Source organism: Ambystoma mexicanum, chromosome 12, assembly GCF_040938575.1.
Source record: "Ambystoma mexicanum isolate Mex_15411 chromosome 12, UKY_AmexF1_1, whole genome shotgun sequence".
Lineage (NCBI taxonomy): Eukaryota > Metazoa > Chordata > Amphibia > Caudata > Ambystomatidae > Ambystoma > Ambystoma mexicanum.
In genome coordinates, this window is record NC_090936.1 from 101,626,900 (window position 1) to 101,644,986 (window position 18,087).

Sequence of the window (18,087 nt, forward strand, 5' to 3'; positions counted from 1 at the left end):
ATAATCACCATAACTCGACCTTTGAATTAGCGCTTCATGTTGAAGGCGTTATTTTTACCCAGTTTAAAGCAACTCGATCGATTGGCATCAGCAGGGTAAAGGGCTGTGTAGTTTCGAACCTGCGACTGCAGATTGCATACAAGACTTATTAGGGAGACTCAGATGTCTTACTAACTTGCTACAAAGCCAGCGGTTTCAGATTTTACAGCGGTCATTCAATAAAGTGTGCATGCAAATATGTGGCCCACTTTGGATAAAATGACTAAATAAACGACTAAAGCAATACATTATGGTAAAACTTGAAATGGGTTTGATCCCTCTTGTATTTCCAGCCTTATGTATCACCATACGCCTTGGTAATAATCGAAAGATCTGTAGAAGTAGCAGGCGTAATGTTTACCTGCGCGAGGCAGGTTCCAGTCATTATCAACACCCACATATGTGTTTTATCCATTGCTGTATCCCTTCTGGCCACTCAGCATTTAGTGTAAGATTTCATGTGCCTTTGATGGAAAAGTATAGCGTTGTATTCAATATAATGCCCAAACTATACGCAAGCACAGTAAATGTCATGCAGGTCAGGGGTCTGCACTCATGAAATGTCTCGGGAGGATAGCTCAGGGGCAACGCGCTCGCCTTGGAAGCGAGGCGACGCTGAGCAACACAGGTTTGATCCCCGGGTCCGCGCTTAGAAGCGCGTTATAAATAACCAATCTTCCAGGCGTAACGCAGCACCTCAAATGTATTGTGATGTGCGCTGGTAACATCTGGTCTGAATTCCATTCAATGTAGCACCTGCTGTGGCATATTTACGCAAAAAGTCAAATAAATAAATAAAACCTCTTATCTAGTGGTGACATATCAAATCATGCTTCTTACATACCTTTCTTTCCCGGAGGTTTATTATTGTGCATTCATCTTGAATGAGACACTTGTAATGTCATTTAGTCCAGATGCAGCCTTTCTGCGAAATGGTCTCCAGATGCCAACTTTCATTGTTTTTATTAACGCGTTTATCGCTCTATCAAACTATATGATGTGGTAAAGTGAAACATTGTCGGTTTATGCCACTTGCATTAATGTTAATGAGAGAAATACGGGTGTTCTAATGCTCAACAGGTGTAGGTAGTTTTGCCCTTCAGTTAATCTAAAACCAACTTGCACACCATTTTACATGTCTTCGAATGTGTATGGCTTTATTCGAATATATACACACAGGTGTGCTTATATGTCTACATGATTGTGGGCAGGGGTGTTGCTAGGTCTGGAAAAGATCCGGGGCTATGCTAATGTCGGGACTGTCGGGACTTGATCTAGCTAGCCTTTTTGGTTGTAACCCCTGAGCTTCTGTCCGGGACTACAACCAAAAGACCTGGGGCTAAAGCCCCCTCAGCCCCCTCCCCTAGCCACGCCTCTGGTTGTGGGCCATTTTAGGCTCTGGATAATGCAAATTGACTATTTGTGATGATAAGATGGACATTAAAATTGGATGGTGTTGTGTCATCTGGCTAAATGTTATTGTTGAGATTGTATTGAGTTGATGCGTGGTGATAGCACACTGGGGAAGAGACGGATCCGCTGGACAAGACTCAACTTCAGAGTTTTGTGTTTGCTTGAATGAACCAGCTCTTTTAGTGAACCTAAAAGCAGCTGATGACAACCTAAGAAGGAATCCTTAGAAGCAGGCTCCATGGAATTTGTTGATGTATTGTGGTACCTAAATGAGTCCTGGAGCAGATATCTAGGGGGCAGTCCATACTTGGTTGGTGGACACTCTTTGTAACATTGGGAAATGTTTTAAATGGGAAGGACTTGGTAGTCGCAATCTCCAAATCGAGCACTACCTACGTCAGAGCTGGAAAAAGAGTACTAGTGAGTTTCTAGACAGACAGAAACCCGGTATGCGAGTGTTTGATACTGTGCACAAGGATACTTTGTTACGGAGTGGTCACGTGGATTGAAAGGCACATTGTCGAAGGTATCCAAATAGAATCCTTATGAATTTACGAACATTAAAAACGTGTTAATTCATAACAGCCGAATTTATATTTTTTTTTACAGAGTGGTCACATGCAAATGAAAGCATGTTATAGAAAGTCTCTGACGGATGAGAACACTTTAAAAGCAAATGAGAATTACAATACTTAACGAACTGAACAAGAACAACAAAGTTACTTACCTTAAAACCTTTACTCCTTATCGATGTGCCGAACAGCACATAACATTCCAATGATAAAACTGCAACATTTTGAATACCACACTAAAGGAACACTTTTACTTATGAAGAAAGCAAGAGAAGGGAAGCTTTCTCAATATAATTAAATACATTGGATAATAATTTCTAAAGTGAAAGAAACTTCATATTGCAAACAACTTTCAACCATGTTATTTCTCAAGAACCATTGAATCAAACCATAAAGAGGCAAATAAATAATGAACTACAAAGTGAGTACAAAGACCAGCAAAACCAATGTGTATTATTTCTCAAAATGAAGGGAACTTTGGGAAATTAACTTTAACAAAGTGGACTTAAATGATTTATCAATTTCAGCCAAATACAAAGACCAGCAATATACAGAGGGCCCCAGAGGGGAAGAGAACATTAAAACAATTGGGAAACATCCTCATTTGAATATATCACTGAAGTTGGAATTGTTTACTTGTCTTGAGGACGTAGCCGCTGGGTATTTTGTGCTTTGAACTGTGTTTTGGAAATCTGGGAAGGGAACCCCGAGTATTTCTCAAACTTATATCACTTTGGAACGCAAGGCAATCTTAAGAGTTTTTATAAGAACTGCTTTATACTTGGGGACGGGAGCTGAAAGAACGTTACCAGCTGAACCAAGTTCTGAACTTTATACTTAACACTATTTTGTTGGTTACTGATATCCCTACATGTTGTATAAGACTAGTTATGAGGGCAAGCACAGGTTTTGGACGCAGACAGACTGCTAAGTTGAACTTATTGACTCTGACTTTCCTTAGTTTTGGTTTGGTAGGGAAATCCCACCATAGTACAGGGCAAGATAGGCATTTTTCCATCCTGACACTTAAATTAATAAAATAGTTAGTTTTGAACTTTTAATCTGTTGTCTGTGTCTTACTCCAAGATGCCCTCACTTGTAAGTGGCTTGTTTACTTGCCTGCCTTCTTATATTCACAGGTAACAGTTCCTCTTTTACTTCCACAATTCCATAAATCGTCTTGCATATTGTACATCTGATTGATTCAACATTCACTCTGTGTTCCCCCATATTTGCATTTCGTACACTCATACATGGCTGGGGCCTTTGTACATAATATGTTTTCTTGATTTGCAATCAGTCTCTATAATGCCTCTGTTTCTGCAGTTTCAATATTTACAGTTTGTATTTGGTGCAGTTAACGAAACGGGCGGGGGTCCCCACTTTACTTGGGTTGACTGACCGTGTCTGTGTGGTGTCTTCGGTCCTATTAGCGCTTATGCAGCAAAGCTTTGCTGCCCGCATTCCACTCTGGACTGCTTTCATGTCGTTCAGGTTTCCCTCACAGCTTCGCTTCAGCATGCCTGTCTTGTTTCAGGTCCCGGTAGGTGAAACGCTGCCTTCTGCCGTTGCCGAAGCCCCAGGAATCTTCCCTTGGCTCCTGGCGTGTCTGTGGTATATCCTGCTCACGCAGTGTTGTTCTCTTGTTGGTGAGCCCCTCAGCTCTGCCACACCGGTTTGTGCTTCCAATTACCACAAGCCTCGCAGAGAAGTGCAACGACTTCTCCCAGACAGCAGCCTCTTGCAGTTGGTTTTCGATCTTTAACAACTAGCATGATCATTGAGCTTGAGGCTCTTTCCACTCTGTATCACTCCCTTCTTACTCCTCGTCCCAGTACTTGGGTAATTGTGGGAGTTGGAGTCCATTGATGTTAACTGATGCGGATTAGCTGGGAAATTACTTGTAATCTTTCCAAATGATGAGTCAGTTCTACGTAGATGATAATTAGAACAGGAAAATACAGACTTGGAGCTTTTACCCTTTTGTCCAGGGATGGAAGTTTTTCCTAAAGGGTTTTGGGAAAAGATTTCTCTCTTTTCCCTAAAAAGGGGTATAGATACATGGTAATGTTGAACTGTTGCATTGGCTGTGCAGGTATTTGTCCACTGTGCATTGTGGTTCCTGTAGTCATCTGTTCTTGCAGGAGTTACTTGTTGGGACATTATGTTATGTTATGTTATGTTATGTTATTTTGCATTTATATAGCGCCTTATATACCATTGCTCTCATGCTTCTGCATATTCCTGCTGGGCCTAGTCATGTTGGGGGGTAGTTGCCAGCTGCGGCTTCAAAGAGCATGCATGTACGGGCCATTGACAGGGCATGCATTGATCAGTAGTGTTGATTCCCCCCCCCCTTAACATGGCATCAACTGGTGAACCGAGATTGTATTGTGTGATGGCACTTTAACTCACCCAGCAGCTATATCTGTTGCCCTCTGTGACTGTCAATTAATGAAGCCAGGGTGCGGTTGCAGAGGAGCATGGCATCGCGATTGGATCGCGATCATACAATTACTGCACCGTTTGTTACTGTGACCACTGCAAATGTCAACCCCCATTTATATGTGTGGGGATTGGTACAGTATATAATGAATGTAGAGGGGAGTAGAGGGGTCTGCGGGGGGGGGGGGGGTCTCCTATGGGGTGAAACGGGTGTCAAAATACATTTTAAAAGTCTGCATTTTTATTGGTCCTAGTAAACATGGCACAGTGATCACACAGATTTGTTGGATCCAGGGAAGCATGCGCAGCAGTGTGTTGTTGCCATGTCAGCATTGCACTTCACCAGCACTTTCATAGAGTGGAACTGCTTTCTGTTACAGTATGCCTCTTAAGATGCCGGGGGGCAAAACTGCACCACATGGGTGCAATCAAGCACGGCAATCACGTTTGACATGTGGGCTGCTGCATAGACATGTGACTTTGTGGTATTTACCTGTTCCAGGGTGGTTGGCAGGGAGATGTGCCGGGATGCAAGTCACAGGAATGCATCCAACAACTGCACAAGCACAAGTGAATAAGTGGGCTGGGACATGCCATGCAGCATGCCCACAGTGTGCTGGAAGTTGTTAGCGATGATGATATGATATGATATGATATGATATGGCATTTGTAACGCGCCTATACACAGGTGTTTCAAGGCGCGACGAGGCAGGGAGGGGAGGAACAAGGGGAGACAGACAACGATCCTACTAGGCCAGGTGTCATTCAGATCGCGCAAGTGCAGGGGTGGGAGAGGGGGAAAAGTGCAAAGGGAAGGGGAGGGGGGAAGTGCAGTACAAGGTAAGTGGCGTAAAGTAATAAATAAATAGGGCCAGCTGGTGGCAAGTGCAAGGTGAGTGCAGAACAAATGCTGGAAAAGGGGGGGGGGGGCTGTAGGGATACAGAGACAGTCCCGCAGTGCAGAGGGGTTCCAGGGCATCGGTGCAAGTGGAGAGTGGCTGGGCCCAGGACCGAGGCCGTTAACATGATGAGAGCATGTTATTTGAAAGTGTATTTGGGTCAGGTGCAGGCCTTATGTGGTCTTTCAGAGTGGATTGGGTGCACCTATTAACTGTTTTTCCATCACCTCTATGCATTTACCAGTACCAGGTAATATTGTCCCCATAAATAATGTCGCCATACATATAGTAATTCGGAAACGGCATAGGCGACATTATTTATGGGGACAATATATGGGGCAGGGGCATTGCTAGGGGGGGGCTAAGGGGGCTATAGCCCCTGATCTTTTGGTTGTAGCCCCGGATAGAATCTCAGGAGCTACAGCCAAAAGACTAGCTAGCCCCTAGTCCCAACAGTTCCAACATCAGCTTAGCCCCGGGTCTTTCCAGACCTAGCAACTCCCCTGATATGGGGTAAATGGGAGCGGGGACTGCGGGGGTGTCCCCCAGTCCATTAAAAAAATGTGGGGATTGTGGGGGTGTCCCCGCAGGTTTCATATGATAATGTTGCTGCCAAAAAGCTGCGCCATTCCAGTATGGTGACATTTATGCAGGGACATTATCACATGGAACCCATTTCCTCCACCTTTTTTCCCCCTTTTTTAAATTATTGTTCTTGGTTAATAAATAACCTTTAAAATACAACTAAAAGGAAAAATATAAGTACTTAAACATTATATGCGATAAGAACAATACAAATTTCAATTCATAGACATTAAAATACAATTTCCTTAGCCATAAAAACAAACACCCTTAAAAAAAAAGGAAAGAAGGAAGAGAAAAAAAAGGAAATCATTCAAATGAGCACATCTTCATGTCTCAAAATTCAGTACACATTTGTAGACAAGTTTAAAACTTTAATAAAGTTTGTGATGGCAATCATTACCGAGACGCCTAAACAGATATCCCATAACAAACCTGACTGCCTCAACGGGCATGACTCAAGAATCTTCTTCAAATGAATACACCGTAAACTCTGTATAGAGGAGCAGATACCAAGTGTTCAAGTGATTCAGTCTCCCCCTTCCTCAAACAAAAACGACACATTGCTTCTTCCTCTGAGAGCACGAAGTATCTGACCAGGATATTCCTTGTAAGAACAAGGCTCCAGCGAAAATGCAAAAAAGAGATCCAATTTTCTTGTCAGGATACATTGCAAGGAAAGGAGCAAGAACTCCACACTTCTTATGCTCACCCTCCAGATGCTTCAAGGAGGAATATTAATGCAAATTTTCAACAGTGCAAGTCCAAACAAACAAATGCAAGGAACGATTAGGTGAATCCGGTCTGTCTACAAGTTCTTCAATGGTACTACCATTCTCGGCCAGAAGAATCTATCTTAATAAACCTATACATATTATCCAGCCAGGTGCTTCCTTTCCTTCCAGTATAACCTTTACATCTACATAAAGAGAGTTCACAACAGGACATAACATTTTCTGAAAAAAAGACATCATTTTCCAAAAGGCTCTAGCCTTAAGCGAGACAATACCTAATTCATAATGAATTACATCAATCGGCACAGACACAGGTACTTTCAGTGTCTGTCTCCATATCAGTGCTTCAAGGGAGGGTAGATATTCCAAGATCTGTAAGACATAACACTCCATTCCATATAATAGTTTTGATACAAATTTCCCCAAATAGTAGTTAACAGCCGGTTTTAAGGAGTCAATCCTCTGTAATTGATTAGCCATAGATTGGGCACGATCATGAAGCCAAGTTTGGTGTACACCAATATTGGACTTTGCAGTAACCAAAAAACCCAGTTAACCTTCAAGAGGGCATCCTTTCAAATATGCCAGCTGTACGTAGACTCTTTCCCCCCTTACTGCACTGGAGCACCTTAGTTTTTGTCAGGTTCATTTTTAGGGATGGTTTCTCTGCAAAAAGAAAGAATAAGTCAACCAGACGTTGTAAGCCTTTGGGGGTACAATCAAACAGAAGAAAATCATCAGCATAGGATAGTCAATATGGTCTTGAGCCAGACAACTTGGGCGACACAAATACAGAGGATTCAAGATGTTCACCAATGTTGGCCATGTAAAGATTAAATAGGCAAGCTGCAAGAACGCAACCATGCCTTACCCCCCGGTAAGTTTGAATCGTCTGGGAGAGTAGGCTGTCAATTTTAAGATGTACCCGAATGTTAGTTTGTGCGTACAGCCCAATAATCAATCTCAACAAGTGACTTGGAATTCCCCAAGAGTGTAGCTTGAGCCATGGTTTAAATAAAAAACGTTTTATTGTTTTATTAACAACACACCAACTTTACCAACATGTAGGACATTCACATGTATGCATCGCATCTTTATTTCCACATGTTTTGCATCACAGTCCTCCCCCCTCCGACCCCTATAACTCGAGCCCTTACTTCAATACCTCAGAATTCATTCCTTAGGGTATGTCCACCTCTCTATTCTCAAGCGTGTCATCTTTGCTAAATTCAGCCTGAGGGAGTCCCACCATCATTGCCACTAGTTGTCTCCACTCTACAGGAGTCCCACCTCCTCCTCCCCTCCCCTGATGACAGCTTCCCACCATGCCGCCGTCTCCGCATCTGCCCATTTCAGGAGGTCGGCCCACCATACCTCTATTCTGGGTCTTCAGGCTGCTTTCCAGCCCATTGCAATTCTCCGTTTGGCCAAGATGTAAGCTCGGTCTTTCATCTTGCTGATGTGCTTCAGGTTGCGTGGTCTGACGAAGCGCCCCAGCATGAATGCCCATACTGACTCCACCTCCAACTGAATCCCCTTTTGGGACAGGTGTTGTTTTACCTCCATCCAGAATCTGCCCACTTCCGGACATGCCCAGAACATGTGAGTCATCCCGGCATCCACCTCCCCACACCTTGGGCACTCCTATATTGCTGAGCTTCCAAACCTGGCAATTCAACTAGGGGTCATATATGCCCTGTGGGTGACATATAACTGGATCTGCTGTAGCCTCGCGTTCCGGGACACCTTTTTATGATACCTCTGGACCCTTTCCCATTGTCCGTCTAGCAAGGGTTCTCGCGCCTCCTCCTCCCAGTCCCGCCTCAGTTGTAGCAACTCCTTGCCAACCCTGGTCATCAACAGTTCATAAATTCAGGATATTTCGTGCCCGCCCTCCGAAATATCATACATCATCTCAATGACTGTATCGGGTTGTTCCGCTAGTCCTACCCCAGGCCATCTTTCTCGCAGTCGGTTAATAATTCTTGTATATATAATATATTGTCCTCTGTGTACCCCGGTGTCCTCCATTATCTTCTGGAAGTCTAGTACCTCCCCTCCTTCCATATGTCCCCAAGGGTCACAATGCCCATCGGTTCCCAGTATTTGCGGATCATTTTTATCATTTGCGTGTCCTTACCGTATAGCGCCACAAGCGGCACCTGCAGGGAGCTTGGGGTCGGATTCCCCGCCATTTGCCACACTCTGCGCCACATTTTTTTCCGACCCAGTTTCAGCAATCTTGTACTACCTTGCATCTCCGATTGAAGCAGCCACACCAGTTCTCTCAAAAAGAATGGAGCGGAATCCTTGCTCAACAGCCTAGCCTCGGCTGTCTCTTCATCGGACAGCCACCTTACCACATACTGGAGCTGTCCTGCCAGATAGTATATCTCGACATTTGGTAGGTTTATGCCCCCCTTCTGACATGGGTTCTGCAGCTTCCAAAGGGCCACCCTGTTCCTGGAATTATGCCACAGGAAGCCCCTGCATAAGCTATGGAGCTTTGTAAAAAAGCGTTTGGGGAGCATGTATGGGATGTTCGTGAAAAAATGTAATAGCCTAGGCAGAACCACCATCTTGATCAGGCCACCCTTCCCATCATGGCCAGGGGGAGCTTTGCCCAGAACCCCATACTATTCCTGATGCCTTGCACTGCCCTTTCCGTATTGTATGTGTGTTCGTCCGCGGCCATATGATATATGTTAATCCCTAAATACCGAAATGTCCTGGTCTGCGAGGGTATCGGCAAAACAGGTAGCCTCCTGTGGGGGGCGCTTCTATATCTCCCCAGGGGGAACATGCTTGACTTCTTGGGATTTACCGCTATGCCCGAAAGGGTTGCATAGCGGTGCATCCTTTCCAGGACATACTGTAACTTTTCCTCTGGGAAGCGCACGTACAGCGATACATCATCGGCGTACAATGATATCAGGTGCGGTCCCCACTTCGTATGGATACCTATCTCCGTGAACTGTTGTCTGAGACAGATCGCTAGTGGTTCTGATTCCAGAATGTAAAGCATGGGCGACCAGGGGCAGCCCTGTCTAGTGCCCCTACCAAGCTGCCATTTATTTGAGATTATCGCGCCCGTTTTGACCCTGGCCATTGGGGAGCTGTATATCATCTTGACCCACCTCAGGTACCCTGATCCCATCCCGTATTCTTTTAGGGCCGCCAACAACCACGGCCACCTCACAGAGTCAAAGGCTTTTATTGCATCCAGCGAGACTATAGCCATTTCGCCTGAATCCTTCTCTGTCTGTTCTATAATGTGATGCAGTCTCCTGTGGTTGTCCGTTATGTTCCTGCCAGGAACATAGCCTGTTTGATCGGGGTGTATACGTTTACCTATTACCCTTTTGAGTCTGTTTGCCAGCACTGCCGTTAGAATTTTGCTGTCTTGGTTCAGCATGGATAGGGGTCTATATGATCCACAATCTGTGCTTGGCTTGCATGTTTTTAGTAGCGGTATAATCACTGCTTCTCTCAGAGACTCCGGCAGCCTTCCTTTCTCGAACGCTTCGTTGAGCATGGCCAGCAGCGGGGGGAGCACTTCCTACTTCTATGTTTTATAGAATTCACTAGGGAGCCCGTCCGACCCCGGGACTTTGCATGTGGGTAGGTGCACAAACACCGTCTCTAATTCCTCTATTGTGATTGGGGCGTCCAGGTTCTCCCGTTATTCATCGTTTAATTTTGGTAACCCTATATCTTCCAGTATTTCCTGAATCTCTCGTCCCGTCTCCTCCCCCGGGTCCTCCTAGAGGCGTTTATAGAAACTAAGGAACCCCTCGTTTACTCCCTCTTGAGTATCCCAGGTCTGACCTTCCTCTCCCTTTATCTCTCTGACAACTGGTCTAGGTGTCTAATTTTTATATAGCCATGCCAGCAGCCTACCTGGTTTATCTGCCCCTGCGTGTTGCCTCTCAATATATTTTTTATAATTCAATGTACATATTCTATCCCAGTGCTCCCTACTAGTTTGTTGGAGTGAGTTCACCAGTTCGGCGTCCTCCTGTGAGGTGCCCTCCTTCTGCATCATTTCTTCCAGTTTCTTCTCTGTCTCTATCTCACGCTCTATGCCCCCTTGGAGCCCTCTGGATTTGGAGATGGCCACACCTCTTACCACCACCTTAAACGCCTCCCATAAGGTTCCCTCTGACTGCACAATCCCTGTGTTGATGTCAAAGTACTCAATAATCTCCTCCCTTAAATCCTCTCGGAATACCGAGTCCTGCAGGGATTCGACCCTGGGCCTCCATGTCGGGATTCTCGCTCTGGGAGGCTGGTGTCTCCACTCCACGACCAAGGGGGAGCGGTGCGATAATACTCTCGCCTTGTATTCTGAGCCTGTCATTTCCCCTGCGAGTTCCGAAGCAACAAAAATATAATCCAATCTCGTGTGCAGGCCATGCGGTGCGGCGTAGTGTGAGTAATGCCTATCCTTCGGATGTTGCTGTCTCCAGATATCCTCTAGTCCAGGGGTGCACAACATACGGCCCGCGGGCCAGTTGCGGCCCGACATGCCCTTTTGACCGGCCCGCGAGGCACAAAGACTTTCCTAATGGAGGGCGGCCCGCGGCCGCCCTCCATTAGGAAAGTCTTTGTTGTCTTCCGGGCCGGTGAAAACACTGGCGCTCATTGGCTCAGCAAACACACGCATCACGTCGCTCCTACGAGCCACGTAATGCGTGTGTGCTGCACCAATGGAGGGCCAGCACTACGGCTGGCGTGGTCCATAAGGCTTGATGCCGGAAGGCATTTCAGCCTTGGACCATGCCAGTCGTAGTGCGATTCCAGCGTTCCAGCTTACCTGCCTTCCAGCCTTCCAGCACGTCTCCGGTAAATCCTCTGTTTGTGTTTGTGTGTCGGGTTTGTTTTGCCTAATGTTTGTGTGTGTATGTTGGGGGGGGGGGTGTCGGATGTGTATGAATGTTTGTGTTTGCATGTATTTTGTGTGTATGTTGAGATGCGGGGGTGGGGGGGTGTGTCGGATGTGTATGAATGTTTGTGTTTGAATGTATTTTGTGTGTATGTTGAGATGCGGGGGTGGGGGGGTGTGTCGGATGTGTATGAATGTTTGTGTTTGAATGTATTTTGTGTGTATGTTGAGATGCGGGGGTGGGGGGGTGTGTCGGATGTGTATGAATGTTTGTGTTTGAATGTATTTTGTGTGTATGTTGAGATGCGGGGGTGGGGGTGTGTCGGATGTGTATGAATGTTTTGATTTGAATGTTTTTTGTGTGCTGAGTTGGGGGGTGGGGGTTCGGGTCTGTATGGGTGCTTGTTTGAGAGTTTGCTGATTTGGGGGGGTTGGGGGTTCGGGTCTGTATGGGTGCATGCGTGAGTGTGTGTGTGCTGAGTTGGGGGTGGGGGTTTGGAGTTGGGGGGGTGGGGGGTTTGGGTCTGTATGGGTGTATGTTTGTGTGTGCTGATTTGGGGGGTGGGGGGTTCGGGGCTGTATGGGTGCATGTTTGTGTGTGTGCTGAGTTGGGGGGTGGGGGGTTCGGGTCTGTATGGGTGCATGTTTGTGTGTGTGCTGAGTTGGGGGGTGGGGGGTTCGGGTCTGTATGGGTGCATGTTTGTGTGTGTGCTGGGTTGGGGGGTGGGGGTTCGGGTCTGTATTGGTGCATGTTTGTGTGTGTGCTGAGTTGGGGGGTTTGGTTGGGGGTGAGGGGGCCATGGGGCATAGTGTTTGGTTGGGGGTGAGGAGGCCATGGGGCATAGTGTTTGGTTGGGGGTGAGGAGGCCATGGGGCATAGTGTTTGGTTGGGGGTGAGGGGGCCATGGGGCATAGTTTTTGGTTGGGGGTGAGGGGGCCATGGGGCATAGTGTTTGGTTGGGGGTGAGGGGGCCATGGGGCATAGTGTTTGGTTGGGGGTGAGGGGGCCATGGGGCATAGTGTTTGGTTGGGGGTGAGGGGGCCATGGGGCATAGTGTTTGGTTGGGGGTGAGGGGGACATGGGGCATAGTGTTTGGTTGGGGGTGAGGGGGCCATGGGGCATAGTGTTTGTTTGGGGGTGAGGGGGCCATGGGGCATAGTGTTTGGTTGGGGGTGAGGGGGCCATGGGGCATAGTGTTTGGTTGGGGGTGAGGGGCATGGGGCATAGTGTTTGGTTGGGGGTGAGGGTGCCATGGGGCATAGTGTTTGGTTGGGGGTGAGGGGGCCATGGGGCATAGTGTTTGGTTGGGGTGAGGGGGCCATGGGGCATAGTGTTTGGTTGGGGGTGAGGGGGCCATGGGGCATAGTGTTTGGTTGGGGGTGAGGGGGCCATGGGGCATAGTGTTTGGTTGGGGGTGAGGGGGCCATGGGGCATAGTGTTTGGTTGGGGCGAGGGGGACATGGGGCATAGTGTTTGGTTGGGGGTGAGGGGGCCATGGGGCATAGTGTTTGGTTGGGGGTGAGGGGGCCTTGGGGCATAGTGTTCGGTTGGGGGTGAGGGGGCCATGGGGCATAGTGTTTGGTTGGGGGTGAGGGACATGGGGCATAGTGTTTGGTTGGGGGTGAGGGGGCCATGGGGCATAGTGTTTGGTTGGGGGTGAGGGGGCCATGGGGCATAGTGTTTGGTTGGGGTGAGGGGGCCATGGGGCATAGTGTTTGGTTGGGGTGAGGGGGCCATGGGGCATAGTGTATCTAGGGTCAATAAAATATATATAAGTTAATGAAACAGGCGAGATACAATAACTAAATAGAAATAAATTATAACAATGGAAAATGTGTAGTAAAAAATGTAAGTTTGAAATGCAAATAAAAATCGTTACCCCTCAAAAACATTCTTTTTCCATGTGTTTAGTACAAATTGGGGGTTTAAAAAGCCTCCTGCCACGCCCCGCCTACCGCCCCGCCCACATTTACTTTTCGGCCCACTATAGCCCTCATGTAAGGTACTTTCGGCCCTCTGTCAAAATCAGTTGTGCACCCCTGCTCTAGTCCAAAATCTCTCAACAGGGCCTGTAGTGCTTTCGCGGCGGGGGTGGGCCTATTTAGTTTATCATCCGACCTATCCATTTTAGGGTATAATGTGCAGTTAAAGTCCCCTCCCCATATAATCGCGCTCCCCAGGTGGGGGCTAATTTTGTCGTATAGAGCCCTGAAATAAACTGCTGTGTCTTGGTTGGGTGCATAGGTATTTATAATACTCACTTCTCTATTTTCCAGCAACCCTCGCATTAGTACGATCCTCCCATCCGGTTCCGCTGTGGCCTGTAGCATCTGGAATGGCACATGAGGTGCTTCCCAGGTAACCACACCCCTAGCATAAGCAGGATATGTCGCTCCTATGGTGGTCCCTTTCCACTTTTTTTCCTAACCACCTCCAGTTTCTCTCTAGTGAGGTGGGTTTCCTGTAGCAGCGCTATGTCCACTTTCAGCCTTCTCAGGTACATCATTACTTTGTTCCTCTTCAGATAACTATTTAGGCCACTCACGTTCCAGGTGACAATTCTAAGACTACCCATCGTCATGCGTGGTTTGTTCCCTATCCCTCCCTCTTTGTTCCTCCCTCCTGTCTTGTTTGGCATGAATATGGGCTCGTACCCCTCCCAAATACAACACTAACTCCCCAACTAGCCCCCCCTCCTCTTCCCCCCAACTACGTTCACAGCACACCTTCCCACCCCTCCCTACCCGTCCCCAACTGATGCCCAGCTCCATCCCAGGATCTCAGGCTCCCCCGCATTTGGTCCTCTCTCGGAATGCTGAGATCAGGTTCCCAGCCGGGTGTCATCGGTCTACCGGTCACCTACCTAGTCTATTTACGGGGGACTGAGAGCAGGTTCCCTTAGGCTCCTATGTTTAGCACTATATTCCCGTGCCCCAAGGATCATAGTCATATGGCCTTTATTGCGCCTATTCCAGCAAACATAGCCCTATCTTATATTCAAGTCCCAATGTCTGAGTCTGCTGCACCTTTGGTGCCACACACTTCCATCTACTCATCTGCGCTGTCTTCCTTCTGGATATCCGATTCCGGCGGACAGCTCTGTGTATCTAGCCACTCCGACGCATCCTCCGGGGTGTCGAAGAACAGTGCCCTGTTTTTGTGGTACCCCTTCAGTTTTGCTGGGTATATCAACATATATTTATAGCCTGCTTCCCGGAGTCTTCTTTTCACTGAGCCATAGTTCATGCCTCTTCTTTGTACCAGCAGTGTATAATCTGGGTATGCCGTTATGTTTGCCGATGCCCTATGTATCGTTCCTCCCTTCAGGGGGGCTCCTGGTGGTGGCCTCCCTGTCAGGGCCCTGTGTGCCCGTTCCACAGCGAATCCTTGGGTCAGCACCCCCCCGGTTATTTCCTGCAACAGCATTGTTTCAATGTATTCCATGGGGTTTGGTTCCTCTGCTCCTTCCGGCAGACCCACGATGCGGACATTATTCCTCCGGGCCCGTCCCTCGGCTTCCTCCGCTCTGTTTTGTAAGTTGCTCACGCACTGTTCAAGGATGTGGATCTCTGCTTTGTGGGACGCACTTGCGGCTGTGTTCGGGGCTACATCCTTTTCTAATTCGCCTGTACGTTCTACTAGTGTTCTGAAATCTTGTCTGAGGAGGTTCACCTCCTCCTGCACCACACCTACTTTAAGTTCTAGTGCCGCCTTCAATTTGACCATGGCCGATTCCAGTTTGGTCTCCCACGCCAGTTTCAGGTCCGCTATTGCTGCCAGGATTTGCTGATCTTTGCTCGTGGCGTCAGGACCCGTGGTGGGGGTCCTTTCCTTGCTCCTGGCTCCTTCCGCTGTGAACAGCATTCTGGCATACTTCTCCAGCATGGGTTGTTTGCCCTTTGTTTTAGCTTGTGTGGTGGCCATCTTTATGTTGCCGTGCGTTTCTCCACGGGCACCCTTGTTTATGGCCCTCAGCTCCTCAGGGTTACCTCGTAGTCAGCAGTGGCCCCTGGGGGAGGCCGCAGTGGGGGTCCCCACGCCCTGTTAGTCCACGTCTGGAGTGGGTTGTGTCCTCCCACGTACTTGAGCACTATCGTTTCTCGATGTGCTTGTGCCCCGACAGCCGATATTTCAAGTCAATGTCTGCGCCCGGGGCCCGTGGTCCTATTTGGGTGTTGTTGCAGCCCTGGCTGCCCTCAGCAGAAGGTGTCACCTGCAAGGGTAAGCTCAGTGGGTCCCCCGCTTCGAGTTGTGCCCTGGGCGCCTCTTATGTGCACGGGGTGGCTCTGCTGGTGTGCCAGCTTCCTATAGTGCAGTGTATAGGGGTTCCAGCTGAGTGTGATGGACTTCCACGTGTCCCTCTGCTAGATGTTGAGCCAATGGCCTGGTTCTGGTGTCAGATGCCCAGTGTTACTGGTCCTTGCGCCACTTTACCCACATCAAAGGGCTGTGGCCATTTAATGTCCCCAGCGCTTGTCTCCCATCACAGCATGCCATGCCTCTGTCAATACAGTCCTCTCAGAGACTTTCCTCTGCCGTGGATGCTACGGTGATCCGCAAGCTTGAGCCATAGTTTATTGCGATCCACTTACGCAAAATAAATAGACTTGTAGTCCCCCCGCAGGCAAAATTCTGCATGCATTTCAAAATAAACCCATTCAGTGAGGTGCCCATATGCCTACGAAATCCAGTCTGCACTTTCCTCAACACAGACAATGCCTCGGCCCATTACTCCAAGTGAGACAGAAAGATGGAAGCAAACACCTTGCTGTCAACATCAAGGATAGCAATGGGCCGATAGTTCACAGGATTCGTTCTTTCAACTTTTCTAAAGATTGGGACGATATAGGGTGTTGCCCAGGCAGCAGGAAACATATTCAGAGCAGTAATACCTTTAAATATGCAGGATAGGTTCTTAGCCCAGACCATGGGTTCCCCCTTAAACAACATATTCAATAGACCATTTGGTCTGACCACTTGAGATGAGGAAAGCTTATTTATCACCTTCAGTATTACATAACAGTCCATATCGATTTTCCAAGAAATACAGGTTGTGTCTCTGCTTAATATTTGACTCAATTTAGAGCCCTCCACCTGACAAGAGATCAAAATGCGTAGTCCAGGCTAATTCTGACACTGCTTTAAGCAGCGTATCAGACTGAGGTCTGTCTACACTGTTAACACGCGTCCAGAATACTCTAGTAATTTTATTTCTCAGGGCCTCGAACATGCCTTCTGCACCCTCCTGTAGTCTCTTGGTTCACGACTGTAAAAGCCAATTTCTGAAGAGTTGCTGTAGACCTCTCACCAAGGAGAGTGTCAGAGAAGGGGATAGGTCAATTTGATTAGATGCAGACCTAATAGATCCCCTCAATACCCCACACCTAAGCACCACCTCTTTGTTGTAAACATGAGGATGGACTTTACCTTCTCCAATCCTCTTCTTCTTACCTGATAGATTAGCATACAGCAAGCTCTCCATAGAATCCCCAAAGTTATTCACAGAAAAAGCCTCCTTCAACCATTCATCAGTATTGCATTGTGAGCTATTAAATAGGCATTGGTTTACTTTGATTACATTAGTATCGTTCCAGATCAGTCTATTACCAGCCGCATTATCCTTCACACCAGTCTGCTCCCTTACTGACTCACCAGATATCCCCAGCTTGACAGCAAACCAGTCCTCTAACATACTGTGGTCACTATTCTCAGCATATGTAATAATAAAATGCAAACATCTCAAGCGAAACAAGGTATCAACAAAAATGTAGTTCAATATTTTATGATAAATACAATTTTTCTATGTCGACGTGAGGACTACATCATCGCTCAGAATATCATGTAATGCTCTCATCCCCAGACCAACCATACCCATTCCTCCAAATTGCACCATTTGTATGTTTGTTACCACGTATTTCGCTCAAATAAATCGTGGCCCTCGAATACAAGGAAACACAGTCCAAGTTTAGATCACCTACTGACATAGAGTGACCCCCAAGATAATGCTCACACCAGTCATGCACGTAACATAAAAGCCAGTCCATTTTCTCCCTCTAATCTCCTATGCCTTCATGCCAGTAGGTATCTAATATAAGGAGATCCCACCATGGCTTATCCATACATCTAATGCGGGTAATTAAAATACCATATAAGCAGTCATCAGTACCCAGCACTATAAGAGCTCAACAACTTTTAACCATGGTTAGGAGTCCCCCAGATGGTCGACCAGTTAAACCCTGCTTGGCGGTTTGAGCTGTCACCTCGAAACCACCAAAGACCAGAAGAACCATCAACCAGGTCCACTGTAGGGAGGTAATCACATGCGACTTAAATTTAATACCCAACCCTGGATCAGAGAAGAGATGCGAGTGTCGCCTTGAGTACCATGAGAGGATACTTAATTGACAGGCTGCAATGTCAGACTCACATAAAACAGATTCAATGTTAAAGACACAACGCTCTCAGTAACCATGAGCAGTCCTTAGTAGCCACTGAGAGCTTCATATTTTCTTTTAAA